Here is a 17,832-nt window from a genome sequence, read left to right as displayed (position 1 = left end):
TCCCAGTGTGGTTCCTGCACCACAGCATCACCCAGAAACTTGTTAGAAATGCACATTCTCAGGTGCACGCCAGACTCCCTGGTGATGGGGCCCAGGAATCTGTGTTTTAACAATCTCTCCAGGTGATTGTGATGCTGAGGTCTGAGAACCACAGGTCTAAAGAGATACAGGACTGGGAAGGAAAAGAAGGGGAGAGGGGTAAATGTTTTCAGTTCCTCCTCCCTGGGGGGACCGCTTTGTCCCTAAACACACACACACACACACACACACACACACACACACACACACACACACGCCCTGGTCAGACTTCGGGAAGACAGGGCTGCCTGCTGTGTATGCCGCAGGTGAAACTTATTTTAGTCCATGTGGGCTAGGACCGTGGAGAGGCAGCTAAACAGAGTTGCGTCACCATGACAACACGACTGCGACAAGTCCGCGGCTCTCACACACTCCCCACTTCCCATCTGGCCCTTGCTGGTGACCAGGGAGTGCTAGTGCACAGTCCAATCAGTAGGGAGAATGTGTGCCACGGAAAAGCCTTCAGAGCGACGGTCACGCACAGGGCCAGCTGGGCAGAACCTGGGGGAGTCTCCGGACGAGGGACTCTGGTGTCCAGGACGTGCCCTGGCTCTATCCTGGGACAGGAGGGAGAGGCAAGGATAACAGAATTAAGAGCCTAAGAAGACCAGGCTGAGCCACAAAGCCCCCAACTTTGCGACTGTTTGCTTCTCCAGAGCCCCACCCAGAAGCAGCCAAGAGTCAGCCCCCAACCTGGTCCCACTTAAATGACCGAAGGACCCCCACTGCCCCCTGGAGAGAATGCTTCTGTACTTTGTTCCAGCCCACGTCCTGCCAATGGGGGTGACAGCTCCAACCCCAAGCCCCCCTTCGTGAGAGAAGCCATGTTCCCTACAGAGGGAACCGTCTTTCCAGAGGAAACCCTGGCCCTGGGGCTCAGACACCACCCCAGCCTGGCTCCCCTCAGCCCAGGCAGGCCCAGCTACCCTGGCACAGCCCCTGCCTGTCCCTGTCACCTGTCCTCCAGGGAGCCAGGTAAGGAGGCTGCGTGACCGTCTGGCTTGGTGGAGGATCCACGTGACCCCACTAACCTCAACCCTGCCCATCCCCCTTTCTGCACCTCCATCTGCCTCCCTCCTCCTTTATTCCTGGACCTTGGACTCACTCCGATGACTGGAGAGTGGGGTCCCCTCCCTCCTGCTCCAGACCGTAACTAACACAAGAACCAAAGGGTCAAGACTCAAGACGTGCGCACACACGTGGTCACACACAAAGGAACGGATGCAGCTCCTTCTACTTCTCAGTCAGAGCCACCAGCCTCCCCTTGCATTTATGGCCTTGGAGGTTACCATTGTGGGTAACGTCCGGCTGCTCTGGCCCTCACCTGCCTGTGGATCCAACAGAGCTGGGTGGAAACAAGCTTGCTTCCCCTAGCCACTCTACCCTTTCCAAGCAGGCACCGTTCCTCCTCAATGGGCCTGCAGCCCGAGACTCACGATGATGGAAAAGGAAGGGAGGAAAGGTGCTCAGAGAAGGGAGCATCACCCTCAGGTCCCCTGAGGGGAGGACGGGCAGGGCAGTTCCTGGGTGGGTCTGGGAGCCTGGAAGGGAAAACCGTGCAGGGAAGGGAGGGGAGGCAAGCCCCCACCCAGAGTCTACAGGACTGTGTGGGGTTAGCTGAGGACCTCTGGCTTACTCCCCTGGAGATGGCTTGTGGGCAAACTTGACCAGTAGCCGCCTTGGCTCTCTGGGAACACAAACCCTAGAGGAGGGCAATGGCAGCAGATTTTTCATATCAGTGGTCGGGGGACCCTCATATACATAGTCACACTGTTCGGTTCTCTCCATAAGGTGGAAGATGTCCACGCCCGCAGGACCAGAGCAGCTGAGATTATTACCAAGGTCCCTGAGTCCCAGGCAAAGGGCCCTCGTACCCAGCCCTTCGTGGACTAAGCCTCTCTCCCCTGAGCCAGTCTGTTCTCCCTGGACCAGTCTCCAGGAGCTGGTGAGGGCTATCACATGGGAGCACGGGGCATCTGCCAGAATGATTTCCCAAAGGATGCTTGGAGCCCGGAAGGTGCTGGAGCAGGAAGGAGCACGAGTGGCTACCGGCCTCCTGCTAGCTCCAGGGCCCTGTCCAAGACTCCAGAGGGGACACCAGGCTGGGCAGAAGGCATGACCACTGCCCTCAAAAAGATCAGAACCCAGAGCACATGCACACCGATGGCCGCAAATCAGAAACTACCCTGCCTTGGTACCTAGATAGCTTGGAATGGCTTTACGGGAGGGGATGGGCCACACGGCACCAAACCCTACTCTGGACTTCAGTCCTCCCTCCTAGGAGCCAAAGGTACTTATTTAAGAGCTGACTGCCTGTTATGGATTGAATCATGAACTGCCTTAAAGATATTTTGAAGTCTTTTTTTTTTTTTTTTTTTTTAGCTGCGCTGTGCGGCATTTGGGATCTTAGCTCCCTGACCGGGGATCGAACCCGCGCCCCCTGTGTTGGAAGCACAGAGTCTTAACAACTGGACCGCCAGGGAAGTCCCAAGATATTTTGAAGTCTTCACCTACCTGTGAATGTGACCTCGTTTGGAAATAGGGTCTTCGTAGATGTACCCAAGTTAAGATATGATCATTAAGGTGACCCCTTAATTCAATATGACTAGTGTCCTTATAAGAGGAGAAGGTGGCCACCTGAAGACACAGACACACAGGGAGAATGCCATGTGACAACAGGGGCAGAGGTAGGAATGATGCACCTGGAGCACCAAGGAAGGCCAAGGATTGCAGGCCACCATCGGAAGCTACAAGAGGCAAGGAAGATTCTTCCCTGGCGCCTTCAAGAGGAGCATGGCCATACTGACAGCTTGATTTTGGACTTCTCACCTCCAGAACTGAGACAATAAATGTCTGTTGTTTTAAGCTGCCTGGTTTCTAGTACTTGGTTAGAGCAGCCCTAGGAAACAAATACACTGCCCAAGTCCCACGTTCTAGCCTTGGCTTTGTAATTGGAAGACCAAAACCCAAAAGGATGAAATCCCTGCTTCCGCCTCCCCACCCCTGCTATGGTCAGCTGGGCTCAACCTCGCCCTGCCCCAGACCTCACAACCAATGACATCTGTGTGTGAGCCACCCTCCCAGGGACAGCCAGGCCCAGCCTAGCCACCAGCTGGTGCTAAGATAAGACAGAGTAAGAACATGGTGCTCAATGCAATTCTAGCCCTTTCTCAGGCAAACACATCACACTTACCGAGTGGTGAAAGTGACACGATTATCTCAAGAGATAACCTTGAATCTGCTCTAATTTATTATAAGCAAAAGGTAAATTATTAGCAGAAATGGTAACCTCCCTCGTATTTGCAATGACTTTCTTGTAACCCACAGTGATCCTGACATGGGTCATGGCACTAAGGTTGAAGACTGCCTCTCGAGCCAAGCCAGCCCACAGGCAGCTCTAAGGCCGCAGGGTCCCAGACCTACCCGGGAACCCAGAAGAAGAGGGGCTGGTGACACAGGCAGAGGAGGGAAGCAGGGAGATTACACACTCAGCTAAAAGAGAAGGGTGGTTAAGAGCAGGTGTGAATGAGCAGGTCAGAAGAGCCTCCCGCCTCTGGGGTCCTGGAGGCGCAGCCCACTCAGCTTCCCTCTGCCCCAGAGCTGCCTGGCACTGAGGTTCTCTACTCTGGGATTCCTTCCCCAGCTGGGAGGGCTCAGGGAGGCCGGGAGAGGTCCTATCTGGCTTTAGCCAAACGTAAATCTCAGGAGGAAATGATCAAAGAGCCGGGAGAGGAAGCTGAGAAAGCCGGGGGATGATTCACCCAGATGGGGCTGTTCACAGGGAACTGGGCAGACCTCCAGGCAAAGACCCCACGTACAGCACCCAGGCCTCCAGGGTCCTTGCCTCCAGCCTCCAGTGTCTCTGCCCCAGACCATGTGAAGTCATTGCAGCTATCATCTCTCCCACATGTCTATGAAAAGGACCTATATTAAGAATCAAGAGATTCCTGCGTTCAAGTTTGTCTCTACTTGCTACCCCACTGTGTGACCTTGGTTAAGTTACCTCACCTCTCTGTGTCCCAGTTCCTTCCTCTGCAAAGATGGGGGTGATAATGTTCTGAGGATTTAAACATAATGGCTGTGCAATAAAATATAAAGTCCTATACAAATGTAGACCATTATTATTATAACTCATAAAATGGTGATCAGGTTTCCAAGTGGAAAGAGAGAAGCAAGGGTCCAGGGCTGTTTACGTGTCTTTGAAAACATTCCTGGCATCTCAAATAAGCACCAGTTCTAGCCCCGGGGATCTACCGTCAGGATCGTAACCATCGGTTAATAATCAACAACAGGAAAAAATCCCCTGTAACAGCAGATGGCTCTGGGGCCAGGTTTAAGCCCTCCCTCTGGCACAGAGTTTCTCCCAAACCTACACACTTCCCTTGTCTGCATCTCCCACTACACCAGTTCCCCAGCCACCCTGCCACGTTCGGCCCTGCTTTCTCTTGCTTTCCAAGTAGCCAAGCTAGAGAAACGCATACAGCTGGCCGCTATGAAGAGCTTCCCAGGAAAACCAAACCAAAAGGAACGAGACACATTATCACAACAGCCATCAGCCGATGGATGGATAATCAACACGGTCCCTCCACACAATGGAATATTATTCAGCCATAAAAAGGGATGAAGTACTTATACATGCTACAACATGGATGGACCTCAAAAACATGCTAAATGACAACAGCCAGAAACAAAAGGCCACCTATTACATGATTCCATTTATACGAAATGTCCAGAATAGGGAAATCCAAGACAGAAAGCAGATGAGTGGTTGCCTGGGGGCGGGGGCAGAAGGAGAAGGGGCAGGGAGGGTCTGCTCGTGGGTCTGGGATTCCTTTCGGAGGTGATAAGAATGTTCTGGAACTATGCAGTGGCGATGGCACAGCTCTGTGAATATACTAAACCCCACTGAGTCGTACACTTTAAAAGGGTGAATTTCATGGTATGTAAATCATACCTCAAATTTTTTTTTTTTTTTTGCGGTACCCGGGCCTCTCACTGTTGCGGCCTCTCCCGCCACGGAGCACAGGCTCCGGACGCACAGGCTCAGCGGCCATGGCTCACGGGCCCAGCCGCTCTGCGGCATGTGGGATCTTCCCGGATCGGGGCACGAACCCGCGTCCCCTGCATCAGCAGGCGGACTCTCAACCACTGCGCCACCAGGGAAGCCCTATACCTCAACTTTTTAGAAAGAAATAAGGATGAAGGGGCTGAATGGGCTCCATTTCTGTCATTCCTGCGCTTAATTTTCTTCTCTGGCTGCCTTTTGGTGGCCCTGGGGCCCCGGGCTGTGTGCAGGGTCTCGCATTCTGGAGATGCTGAAGATGCTGAGTACGGTTTCCTGACTGATCCCACCTGTTGAAAGCAGTGCCTTTCTTCCCCACCCCCAGCATCCTTAAGTACTTGCAGCACAGTACTTAAGAACTTAGGAGAGGGTTTTGGAGTTCCAACTTTTCACATTTCCAAACCCTGCATAATCAACTAGACCATAAACGATAGGAAATAAAATAAAACAAAATGAAATTAAAAAGCTTCCAGAGAAATCATCATAAGAAGGAGATACGACGGGAAGAAAAGGGAATTAGAAGCCAGGACTGGCTCCCACCAGCTCTAGCCGTGACAAGCTGGACCCTCAGAGTCTTATTATCTCTGCTTTCCCCTCTGCAGGATGGGCAGGCTAACCCCCAACTCCTGCTCCCTGCACTGGACTCGGAAAATTGCGCTCAACTCTTCAATATGACTAGAGTCTTAGACAGTTTTCGTGGTGGCAGAGAATTGTGTGGTCATTGAGCAAGCCGGGCCAGGGGGAAGGACGAGCAGGGACCGGGCTGGGCATGGGCTGGGGGTCCCAGCCCAGAGGAATCCACCTTGCTGTCTACAGAGACCCAAGGCCACAGGCACAATCACGTAGCCCTCATTCCAGCAGCCAGCAGTGCTGGGGCATCCCCGTGGTTGGAAACATGTCCGAGAAGTTCTGTCCATCATGGCAGGACAGCCTGGCAGATGCTGGAGTAGAGGGCCAGCCTCCAGCCTCGAGGGAGGCGGGCAGGCAGTGTGTACAGTGGATCAAAAGCCCTGGAGTTCTGGTCCAACAGACCTGCATTTGAATTCCGGCGCCACCCCGGATTAGCTGTGTGACCGTGACCAAGTTACTTCGCCTCTCCCCACCTCAGCTTCCTCATCTGTAAAACGGTATAATAATACTCACCTCCTTGGGTGGTCTGAATAAGGCCTGAAAAGCACTTGGCACGGTGCCTGGTGCACAGCAAAAACATAATACCTGGCCGCCATTGTCATGGCCAAGGCTGCCGTCAGCTAAGCTGGAGGGAATGGGCATGGGCGGGGACACAAAGGCAGAAAGCCAATCAGAGAGCAGAGAGGAGGCAGGACCGGCTTCAAATCCGAGGGAACCTGGATGCCCACATACTTAAGACAGCAGAGTCCAGCCACTGTGTGTGGGCCGCCGGGTCCTGCGTTTGTGCACGTGGCTTGATCCCAAGCCCCAAGGGCCCAGACGTGGAGGTGAAGACATTACTGTCCACACTCTGCTGGGGCCAGTGTAGAAGGGGAGAAGGATGCCAGCCCAGCAGAACGGGCGGGGGAACGGAGGGAGGGAAGGGGACACGGGATTCAGGAATGAGAGGCTCCAACACGTGGAGGGATTGAGCCCCGATGCCCCCCTTGGAGAGCCCGTTGGGAAGGAGCAGGTGCTGCTCACCTGTCCGCACCTGGCAGGGCTGGCTCTGGTGACACATCTCGTTCCCATGCACACCCTAAGAGGATCCAGGAGACTCAGAGCACAGCTCTGGACCTTCGAGGATGCAAAACTGCCCAGGGAATGCAACCCCAATCTCACCCCACCGTGCCCACCCAATCTCAGGGCTCACAGACGCAGAGACCAGCAGAGCCGGGAGAAACCAATAGAAGCCACCCGACAGCCTGATCCTGGTGATGAGGACATGAGGCCCAAAGAGGCCGAGGGAGATGCCCAAACCCCACAGCGAGCCTCTCTCTTCTCCTCCTGAGAAGAGCTGTGGCTCTCCCGTCACCTCAGCATGAACGTGGGAGGTGAGCAGGTCACGACATCTCGGGAAGAACCCGAGGAAGCACGGCTGGTTTATGGACAAACGTTTATACAGCATGAGTGCCGGGGCCCTGTGTGAGGGGAGAGGTGGGGCGGGGGCCCCAGGGATCTACGGCTCTACGGCTGTGCAGGTGTGCCGGGTGCGACTCGGCCGCAGGACAGCACGTGGGACCAAGGGGAGGCCGGGGCGATGCTCCGTGCCTGCAGCTACAAAGAACATGCTGGCGTCTCTCTGGGTGCGTAGGGGGAGGATGGCACTGCCCTTCCCTGGAGGACCCTGAATCCCTAAACTGGGCCAGGGGTGGGAGAAAGGGCAGGTTTCAAGGAGGTGCAGCACACGACAGGGCAAACCAGCCATGAGAACCAGCTGTGGCCCCCGCCTGGGTGCGGGGGCGGGGGACACAGCCTCCCTCCGGCATTACAACTCAGAGGTGATGGACCAACCCGTCCACAAGGGCAAACCTCCACACTCCCGGGAAAATACGCCGTTACTGAACACATAAGCTTTAGAACTGACTCAGGCCGTAGGGTTCACACATGAGGAAGCAGAGACTCAGAGGGGTTCCATGTGGGCCTGAGGGTCCCAGAGTCAGAAAACTGGAGAGTCGGGCCTCAACCCCAAGATCTCCGACTCCGCTTGCATGGTTCCTTCCAGTCACAGTGAGAAAGCCAGCTCTGCCGGGCCCAAGGGCCACAGCGGCATCTGAAAGGAGAACACTGGCCAGCAGCTCCCTTTAAGCTTGAGCTCTCGGGGACCAAGGATGGGCTGTGTGTCTTAGCGTGCGCGGTGACGTCAGGATTATTTACACGCCTCTGAGAAGACAATCCGGGAGGGAGAAGTGAAATTGCAGAAGCCATACTGGAGGCCCAGCACACCCACGTGAAAGACCCACCTGCCAAGTGTGCACTGTGGGTTATCGGTTAAAACAGATAAAGAATAAAGCGGGGGCCAGGTCTCCTTGGGAGATCAGCTAAGGTTACCGAGGAGGTGAGAGCTAAGCCAGACCTGGAGGGAAAGGCCAGCATCTGTCTGGGAGAGAAAGAGGAAGGGGAAAGGCGCTGAACAGAGGCACAGAGGAATGAAAGCAAGGAGCACTAGGGGGCCGCAGAGGAAACACAGGCGTGGCACTTAACAGGCTCTCAAAAAGGAAAAGAGAAAACTAGCAAGGAAGCCTCAGGGCTTCTCATGTACTAGGTACTGTTGGAAGTGACCCACATATCCTATCTCGTTTCATACTCACAACAACCCTTTGCAGCCAATATCATTAACCCCACTTCACAGATGGGGAAACGGACACTCAGAGAGGTTAAGTTATTCGCCCAAGTTCCCACAGCAGGAAAGTAGCAGAGCAAAGCTTGGACCCATACAGTCTGGCTCCACAGTCCACGATGTTAACCACGGTGCCACCCTGCCTGCCGGGAAGAGCTAGAGCCCGCTCAGGAAAAGCAGCCACATCGCACTTTCCCAGAGTGGGGGGCACGCTTTCCTGCGGGCACCTGAGGTGATCTGGGGTGCCCTTTATTGCAATCATCACTTATTGATCTTCTACGTGTGGCAGGCCACCCTGATCTTCCCTTTATGCTAGTGACACACTGTCACCTTCTAAAACGAGTTCATTCAAGTTTTTAAAACTGAGCCAGTTAAAGAAAACTATTAAGTAACGGATACAGGTGTCGCACAGACACGACGGAAGCGCTGAAGGTGGTTTGGGAAACAGGCACTGAGCAAGCTGAACTCTGTCTCATGGGCAAAGGGGGGCGTGGACGTGGAAGGCAGGTGGCTGACCTGCAGGGTTTTGCTGGAGGACCCCAGGCAGCAGAGCGGAGGACGCAGTGGCTGGAAGGGGAGGGGCGAAGGGGGGAACAGCATGGGAGGGGCTCCATTCTGCTTATGGTCACGAAAATGAGAGAAAAGGGTCCGATCCATCAGGCATTTCATAGCCAAAATGAAGGGCACTTGGTGACTAAGAGAAAAGGAGGAAGAGACAGCCAAAAACGTGAAAAGATGAGGGTTTCAGAAAACTGTGCGATGCTTCAACCATGACACAGACAAAGCAGGAGAACTGGGTTTGCAGAGGCAGACGATAAAGCGTTCATTCTGGATGTGTTGCAGCTCAGGAGGCCCTGGGGTCCCCAGGTGGGATCAGGAAAGAACTGCAGCCTAAACAGAGACACAGGTGTAAGGACAACAGAGGCAGGAGCTGAGGCCATGAGAGGAAAGGAGGCCCCCAGGGAGAACAGGTAGGGCTGAAAAAGCAAAAAGGAACAGAAGCCTTCAGCAGGGCAGGTAAGAAGAGGTGAGAGAGGGAGGACCACGCCCAGATGGAGTCTGGAAGCCACGCGAAGGGCAAGTGCCAAGGAAGCGATGGTGGGCAAGTCACCCCGTTGTCCAAGGGGCTCCATGTCCACAGGACTGCGAAAATAGCCTACCTGCCTGTCATCCAGCCCCCAATGTACTGCATCGCTTGAAAACTGCTGAGTGAGCAGCTTCCCTCACGTGGTCAGCAGTTCTGCTTAGCACCGCCTGGCCTCAATTGAGGGAGCTCCATCACGGTCAGAGCAAAGGCAGCCAGCTCACAAGGTCACAGCCCCAGACAGCTTCAGAATCAAAACCATAAAGCCACGGGGTCACAAAGGCACAGAATATCAGCATTTTCCCAGCCTGCGCAGATTTCCTGACCCGGATAGCAAGTATATGGGTGCTCATTTCACGCTTCAGTTTGGACATAGGACGTGTATCACAATAAAAAATAATTGTTGGGCTTCCCTGGTGGCGCAATGGTTGAGAGTCCGCCTGCCGATGCAGGGGACACGGGTTCGTGCCCCGGTCCGGGAAGATCCCACATGCCGCAGAGCGGCTGGGCCCGTGAGCCATGGCCGCTGAGCCTGCGCGTCCGGAGCCTGTGCTCCGCAACGGGAGACGCCACAACAGTGAGAGGCCCGCGTACCACAAAAAAAAAAAAAAAAAAAATTGTTAAACAGTTCTCTCGCACTTTCTTTAGGAGAGATGAATATAAATGTGGATATGGATATAGAGATAGAGATAGAGACAGATATACTCTCAAGCCTGCTGAGACTTTATGATGAACATATGAGACTGATCACATGCATTTATTTTGCTTCTTCTGAAACCCCTTAAAAAAGTGTGAAATGGGCTTCCCTGGTGGCGCAGTGGTTGAGAGTCCGCCTGCTGATGCAGGGGACATGGGATCGTGCCCCGGTCCGGGAGGATCCCGCATGCCGCGGAGTGGCTGGGCCCGTGAGCCATGGCCGCTGGGCCTGCGCGTCCGGAACCTATGCTCCGCAATGGGAGAGGCCGTGACAGTGGGAGGCCCGCGTACCGGGAAAAAAAAAAAGGTGTGAAATGACACAAGCAAATGCAATGGAAGAAGAAAATTCAGCCTAGAAGAGATTACAAGTGCCTGGAAGAAGGATGGGGGATGGATGACCTGGGGGAGTGTTTGATACTTGAGACACTCAGTCTTTGGACCCCATCCCCCAACCTTTCACTTCCTCACCAACCACATGACCTCATCAACCGCCACCACCACCACGAGAAACTGGACCATCCCTAAGAAAAGACAACGTCTAGGTTCCTCCAATGAAAAGGGCAGCTCACTACCCAATCATCACCCTGCATGGAAACCCCCAGGTGCACGCCAGTCCAAGCACACAGGGCTCCCAACCCACTTCCAGTACCTCACTCTTAAGGACCGAGGGACAGCAAAGGGTGGCCAGACATTTGAGGAAAGCCTCCAACATAAGCAAGAGACATCAAAATAAACAAGAGGAACCTGAAAGAAACAGACACTGCAAGGAACCAATGGAAAATTCAAAATATACTATGAAGTAATATGGCCTCAGATATAAGACAAGATTTTACATGCACAACACAAGGAGAGAACACTGTAAAAATGGAATGATCAGGAAAGAAAGAGATCTCAGAAAAGAGAAATATGATTGGAAGGCTAAGCTGAGGAAGTCTCCCAAAAAGTAGGACAAAAAGATAAAAATATGGAAAATGAAAGAGAAAAGGTAAAAACATCAGGGGATCCAATATCTGACCAATAAAGTTTCCAGAAAGAGGTAATAGAGAAGAGAGAGGGGAGCTGTGGTAGCTAGTCTCCAAAGGTGGCCTCCCAGTGAGTATATCTCTTGGTATTGATGCACTTGTACCGTCCCTGCTGCCGCCTTGAATCTGGGCTGGCCCTGTGACTCAGTTTTGACGGACAGAATGGGAAAGAAATAATATTACTTAACTTCCAAGGCTGAGTCATAGGAACCCTTGAAGGTTCCACCTCTATCTCTAGGAACATTTGCTCTAGGGAAAGCAAGCCAGCATGTAAGAAGTTTGACTATACTGAGATGGCCGTGCTATGGCTAACGCATGGAGAGGTTGCATGGAGAGACACCCAGCCAGCTCTCAGATGTCCCAGACATCTCAGTCCATACAAGTGAAGAAACCATCTTCAACATTTCACCCCCAGCACATGCGAAGAACCGAGGAACCAAGCCAGAACCAAGGCCCCAGACATATGGCCCCAGCTGAGCATCCCAACCGTCTCTAGCCATCTGAGCCACCCAAGATGAGGTCTCAAACATAGTGGAGCAGAGATAAGCCATCCATCACCAATGTGCACTACCGAAAATCCTAACACACAGAGTCTGAGCATAACAGAATGGTTGTTGTTTCACCTTCACAGGAGAAATTTATCAGAGAATCAGTACAAGAACACTTCTGAGAACTGAAGGAAGGACCTGAGTCTCTGGGTCCACTGAGCACCCAGCACAGTAAATGACAAAGGATCCACCCCAAACATTGTCAGGGAATTTCAGAATGCCTAGGTAAATGAAAAATCATCAACAATTCCAGAAAGGAAATACAGAAACACACCATAGACAAAGGGATGTAAATCAGCATATCATCAGACTTTTCAACAGCAATTATAGAATCGAGTATAAACAATGATATAATACCTTCAAAACTCTGAAGGAAAATTATTTTCAACCTAACATTTTATACCCAGGCAAACTATCAAGCAACTGTGAGAGTAGAACAAAGACATTCTGAAACATGCAAAAGCCCCCCAAAATTTACCACCTTGCACCCTTTCTTGGAAGGCTACTGTTAAAAAGCAGCAATCAATCCAGCAGAAGCTAGAAAGCTCTGGAGGCGAGGTCTCCTGTTAGAAAGAGTAGAACTGACAGGATATGCAGTGGCCATAAGCTTTGGGGTCGGGGAAGAAAAGCTATTAAAGGAATTATGGTAGAATAAATTAAAATAGTAAGAGAAAAATAAAGATAGGTATATAGAAAACTGCACTAATGAGGGAAACATGAGTTGCTCATTAACTCTAGGAAAAATAAAAGGTTATACAAGAAGGGAAACACAATTATAGCACCCTCTTTGGCTCAAAAATAAATAATATTTACACAGTTATAATAAGTAAACATGGACCATTGAACAACAACAACAAAAATGGTGCTAGTGGAAGGATACACTGCGCATTAAGTGGCCCCAGGTCTTGGATGAATTTCTGGTAAAACCTGGGAAGGAAGGAGCACCCCCCAATCCCACCTCCAGAGTGCCCAACATGGGGGTGTTTTAAACCATCCATGCTAAGAAACCACCCAACAGTCTGTTGGCATTAGGAGTCGCCCTATCACAGAGCAAACCAGCCTCCCAGCTAAACTATCACTCCAAGACTCTGCCTCTTAATTCTTAACTCTTCCGAATAAGTTATTACTTGGTGATATACCAGATTAAGGATTTTCATCATTGGTTCAAACTAAATGATAGTCTCAGTGGGGAGAGATCATAGCATTTCAGGGTAAGTATGTCTGATCTTTTCAATTAATAATGTCATTCCCTATCTGAAAATTTCACTCATTAGAAAGACAAATGCTTGGAGCTGTTTTCCAGGACCGAGACAGGGCACACGGCCCACCCTCATTCTTGCACCACTGGGAGATGAATGTCCAGGACAAGGGGGATCCCCCTGCGGCCAAGAAATCAACCATAGCTGACTCAGCCCACAGGAGCGAGGGCTACAATCTCATCTTACCAACAACATGCTCTGACCCTGCCTACAGAACCCAAGCAGATGAACCAAACCCAGCAAAATCAAACCTCTTGCCTCCTCCCAGCACTGGCTTCTCTCTAGAGGACACTAGGAAAGGAAGGATAATTGTGAGAGCCTCCAGCAGCATCCCGGAATCTGGGTGTGATCCTTGCAGTATTCTATGACTGGAAGGTTCAGAAGAAGGGCTTGGCAGCCTGGAGCACCCCTGGATAACCAAGAGCCCCAAGTGATGAGCAAAAACCTACTTCCCAGGCCAGGCCCACCTCCTGAATCAGTGAGAACAGAAGCCACCTCTGTCTGGCCCCTTCACAGGTCTCTAACATGTACCCTGCCCACTGGCCCATTCCCAGCATAGCAGCTGGCACTGAATGAACTCAATAAGAGTTCAGAAAAAGAAAATGAGAAACTCATAGACCTTCAGACCTAGAGGGCCAAGTTAGAGCAGCATGGGGCAGGAGGCTGCTATCTCCACTACAATCTGGTCTATTCACTGTTCTGGCTTCAACTGACCTCAGTGCCCTGCTCAAGAGTCTGGGACACAGTTAACCCATTCCCCACCAGTCTGATCTGTTACTAAGCTCACGTCATTCCCTGGTAACTGATTCTGCTTCCGAGCTTGGATTACTCCTCTGGACATGGAGATTGGACATAAAAGCAGCATCTTCCATCATCACTGTCATCCTCCTCATACCAGCTAAGATGTATTTAGTATTTAGTACTACGTGAAGCTCTTTACATGCATTATTTCATCTTTTCAACAACCCTATGGGGTAGATACAGAATTGTTCTGTCATTTTACAGAGGAAGCAACTGAGACTCAGAGAGGTTAAGTGACTTGTGGAAGGTCCAACAGCAAGTAAGTAGCAAAGCTGGGATTCTAAGGGGCCCTGGCGGGCAAGTCCTAGATGGCTCCCCTCTGTTACACTCCTGCTTTGGTGGCCTCAGCGTCAATCCTGGTACTCAGCTCTGCAGCCCTGCAGCCCTGGCCTCTGAGAGCTGGCAGCTAGGGCACTGGGATCATTCATTAAACATTCTGCTGGGAAAAGAGTAGTTCAAGAGCCTTGAAGTTCCCTCCTACAACAACCTGGGGTCCAAAAGCAATGCTGCTGGGAAAGGGGCCTGGGATGTGTATTTTTTTAAGAGAAAGTTACTTTTCATTTGCTAAGTACCTAAAAAATATCCCTTTAAATACAAATAATCTATTCAAAGGACACCATGAGTGAGAGCCTATCATTCTAATTCTGATTTTCACATTTTATCGTAAATATTAATAGAAACTCATTGGGAGCAAATTCAGAGGATCCAGAGGCATCTCATGAAGTGGACTGGGGGAAGGGAGGGGCCCTGCCACATCTGCTTTCTGCTCTTCTGATGCAACCCATCAAACCAGAGCAGGCGAAGCCCCAGGGAGCAGACCCAGCACCTGCCACAGGGAATCAGGGCTGAGAAAAGGCTGCTGTTTCAGCTTTCCTGCTGAATCATTTCCAGCTGCCCTGGTCACTTAAGTGACAAGATGATACATCAACATCAATAATGCTGGAAGGGTCTGTCCATGGACATGGCCTTATTCTCCCCAGGAGGCATGAAGTCAGCCTCGACAGACAGCTGGGGCCACTGAGAAGTAAGGGCCCCTGCCCAGGACCTCTGCTGTCCTTTCCCAGATCTCCCTGTCCCAAGGAGTAGACCAAAGAGAGACAGGAAGAGGCCACTCCTGGGCCAGGCAGAAAATCATCTGATAAATAGGCACTGCTGGAACGTAGTGTGTGTGATGGGGTGGGAGAAGCAAGTAAGGGGAGAGGACACGGCTCTTTCTGCTAGAGGAGCCGGGCACAGCTTCAAGACTCAGTGGGGCGGGACTTCCCTGGTGGCGCAGTGGTTAAGAATCCACCTGCCAATGCAGGGGACATGGGTTGGAGCCCTGGTCTGGGAAGATCCCACCCGCCGAGGAGCAACTAAGCCCATGAGCCACAACTACTGAGCCCGCGCGCTTAAAGCCCATGCTCGGCAGCAGGAGAAGCCACCGCGGTGAGAAGCCCACGCACCGCCACAAAGAGTAGCCCCCGCTCGCCGCAACTAGAGAAAGCCCACGGGCGGCAACAAGGACCCAACGCAGCCAAAAATAAATTAAAAAAAGAAAAGACTCAGTGGGGCACCATGGCCCTTTGCTGGCCTCCAACCTGCCCCCCACGCATCAGCCGACTCCTTTGGGCGCTCGGTAACTATCTGTTGAATGAATTGAAGAGCTTGAGGGCTACGACGGGTCAGTACCCCAGGAGGAAGCACAATGAGAACTTTCCAAGAAATGAAAGATCCTCCAAGAAGTGAATCCACTCGCAGACTAAGCTGTAAGTGATCTGAGGACGGGAACTGTCTTGGCCACTTCCATAGAGCACACAGGGCCCAGGGCAGCACTGCAGACCCTCAGAACTGTCTGTTAACACTAAGACCTTACATTCATATAACAATCTGCACTGACGACGTTTATCATCACCTTCTCTGCCAAGCACGGTTTGGGGAAGATCACGGTTTGGCGTGATGTTTTCGTCTTATATATAGATGAGTCAGCTGAGGCCTGGAGAAGGAGGGATGATTTCCTAAAGAACTCACAGCGAGTTAATGGAGAGACCAGAACTCAAACTCAAGAATGACTCAAGGTTTGTGGGCTGAGCTCTCCTGTTTATGTGTGGAGTGAATGAGCGGAGGAAAGAATGAAGGAAAGGGTGGCTGCGTCCCCTCTGATCTCTCCCACCTCTGCCTTTCCTCAGCAAAGCACGGAAATCACTACACCTGGTTTTCCCTGCTCAGCCAGGGTCCCGCCAGGTAAGGATGGTCCTCACTCGCAGTGCAAACTCCAGGCAGGCTTCCAGGAACCACACCCTGAGCTACCGCTCACCCTCCGCACCTCCAACAGCGCTGAACAATGAATTCCTGTCTGGCCGTGTCCTTTTTGAGGCAGCACGTGTGCTGCCCGCCTCGGCCAGGAGCGCAAGCCATCAGGTGGAGGTGGCCCCCCGCAAATCATCCCTGTAGCCCCAGCTCTCCCTTGGGAGAGGACAGCAGGCAGAGGCCAGGTCTGACAAGGAGCCCAGGGTCCACACAGACCAGGGGTGACTGCAGTAGCCTGTCCTAGCTTTGCTATCGCTCAAAAGGCTGGCTGACGCCTCCCAGTCCCCTGCCTGTCCTTTCTGGGTCCCTCTCCAGATCAGAAGGTGCGCACAGAGCAGAGTGAAAGGGCCATCCACCCGCCTATCTGGGTCAGAGCCTCTGAGGCCTGGCTGACGAGGCCCCAGGCCACATGGCAGGGCCCTGGGATTCTCCGCCAATCGCCCCAGGAACAGAGCTGACTAACGCCCGAAGCTCAAAAGCCAACTCCCAAGGGAGGCGGCAGCTTTATCCTGCTCTGAGCTGCAGATGGAATAGGTAAATGAGTTTGGTTTTTTTTATGTGTTTGTTTTACAAATTTACAGAACGGGGATTGGGGGTGGGGCAAGGGGACAGGGCAGAGGATGAAAAAAGAGGAAGAAAAGAAAGACAGGGTGGAGAGAGGGGGAAGAGAGAAAATGGAAGCTTTTAGAAGCTTCTAGATGGAAGACACTTCCCTCCCCATAACGGCCAAAATCCATCAGTTAAAAGGCCACAGAGCTGAAGAAGCCCCAGCAGGCGAGGGCGGGGGCACCCAGAGCTGAGGCTTGTGGTGGGAACATCAGTGGAACCACACAAAGGGCTGGGCCAGGTCTTTCTGGGAAGAAGTGGCAAGAATGGAGGAAACCGGGCTTCCCTGGTGGCGCAGTGGTTGAGAGACTGCCTGCCGATGCAGGGGACACGGGTTCGTGCCCCGGGCCGGGAAGATCCCACATGCCACGGAGCGGCTGGGCCCGTGAGCCATGGCCGCTGAGCCTGCGCGTCCGGAGCCTGTGCTCCGCAACGGGAGAGGCCACAACAGTGAGAGGCCCGCGTACCGCAAAAAAAAAATAGGTTATAAAAAAAAGAATGGAGGAAACCTTTAAGCAAAGCATCCCCTTGCGGAGCGGCAGCGGTTGCCCTAACATCCCAGTGACCTGCGGACAGGAAGTGCTCTCCCCCCAAGCCGGGGAGCTCAGGATAGGCTTCACTGCCCTCAGAGCTGCCAGTTCAGCCCTTGACGGCTCCCATCAAGTCAGCCCCTCACCCATTCTCCCCAGCTCCCCAGCTCCACCCGCCGGACTATGAACTGCAAAAGGGCAGTGATCAGGCCTGCCTCATCCCTGCTGGATCCTCAGCCCCTACCCAGGCTCCAGGACTGATATGTAATGGGGGACATGGATGGACAGACAGACAATTATGCTGCCCCCAGGGAGGGCAGCTCAGAAGGGAAAAGTGAATGGACAAGAGACCAGCTTGAATGCATGGGCACCAACAGGAGTGGGATTCAAAGCAAGAGAGATCACGGGGACTGATCTGACTGGGTTCAAGCCGAGGGGAGGGACCAAGGAGGAAGCAGGGCCCCTTCCATGTGAGAAGTGCTTGGAGGTGAAGCCATGCCCAGCGCATGCAGAGGGCAGGCAGGGAGGGAGTGGGCAAGGCCAGTGCCCATCCTGACTCTGCCACACC

The 17,832-nt window shown here is 52.6% G+C and overlaps 1 protein-coding gene across 5 annotated transcripts in view; it reads right to left on the bottom strand.

Annotated features, from left to right (window-relative positions):
* RAP1GAP2 (RAP1 GTPase activating protein 2) overlaps positions 1–17,832 on the bottom strand; it is a 219,224-nt gene that overhangs the window by 105,257 nt on the left and 96,135 nt on the right. The window lies entirely within an intron of this gene.

Source organism: Aethalodelphis obliquidens, unplaced genomic scaffold (assembly GCF_003676395.1).
Source record: "Aethalodelphis obliquidens isolate GAN/ISIS:26980383/991018 unplaced genomic scaffold, ASM367639v1 scaffold38, whole genome shotgun sequence".
NCBI classification, from domain to species: domain Eukaryota; kingdom Metazoa; phylum Chordata; class Mammalia; order Artiodactyla; family Delphinidae; genus Aethalodelphis; species Aethalodelphis obliquidens.
This window is presented reverse-complemented; position numbering and strand designations above follow the sequence as displayed.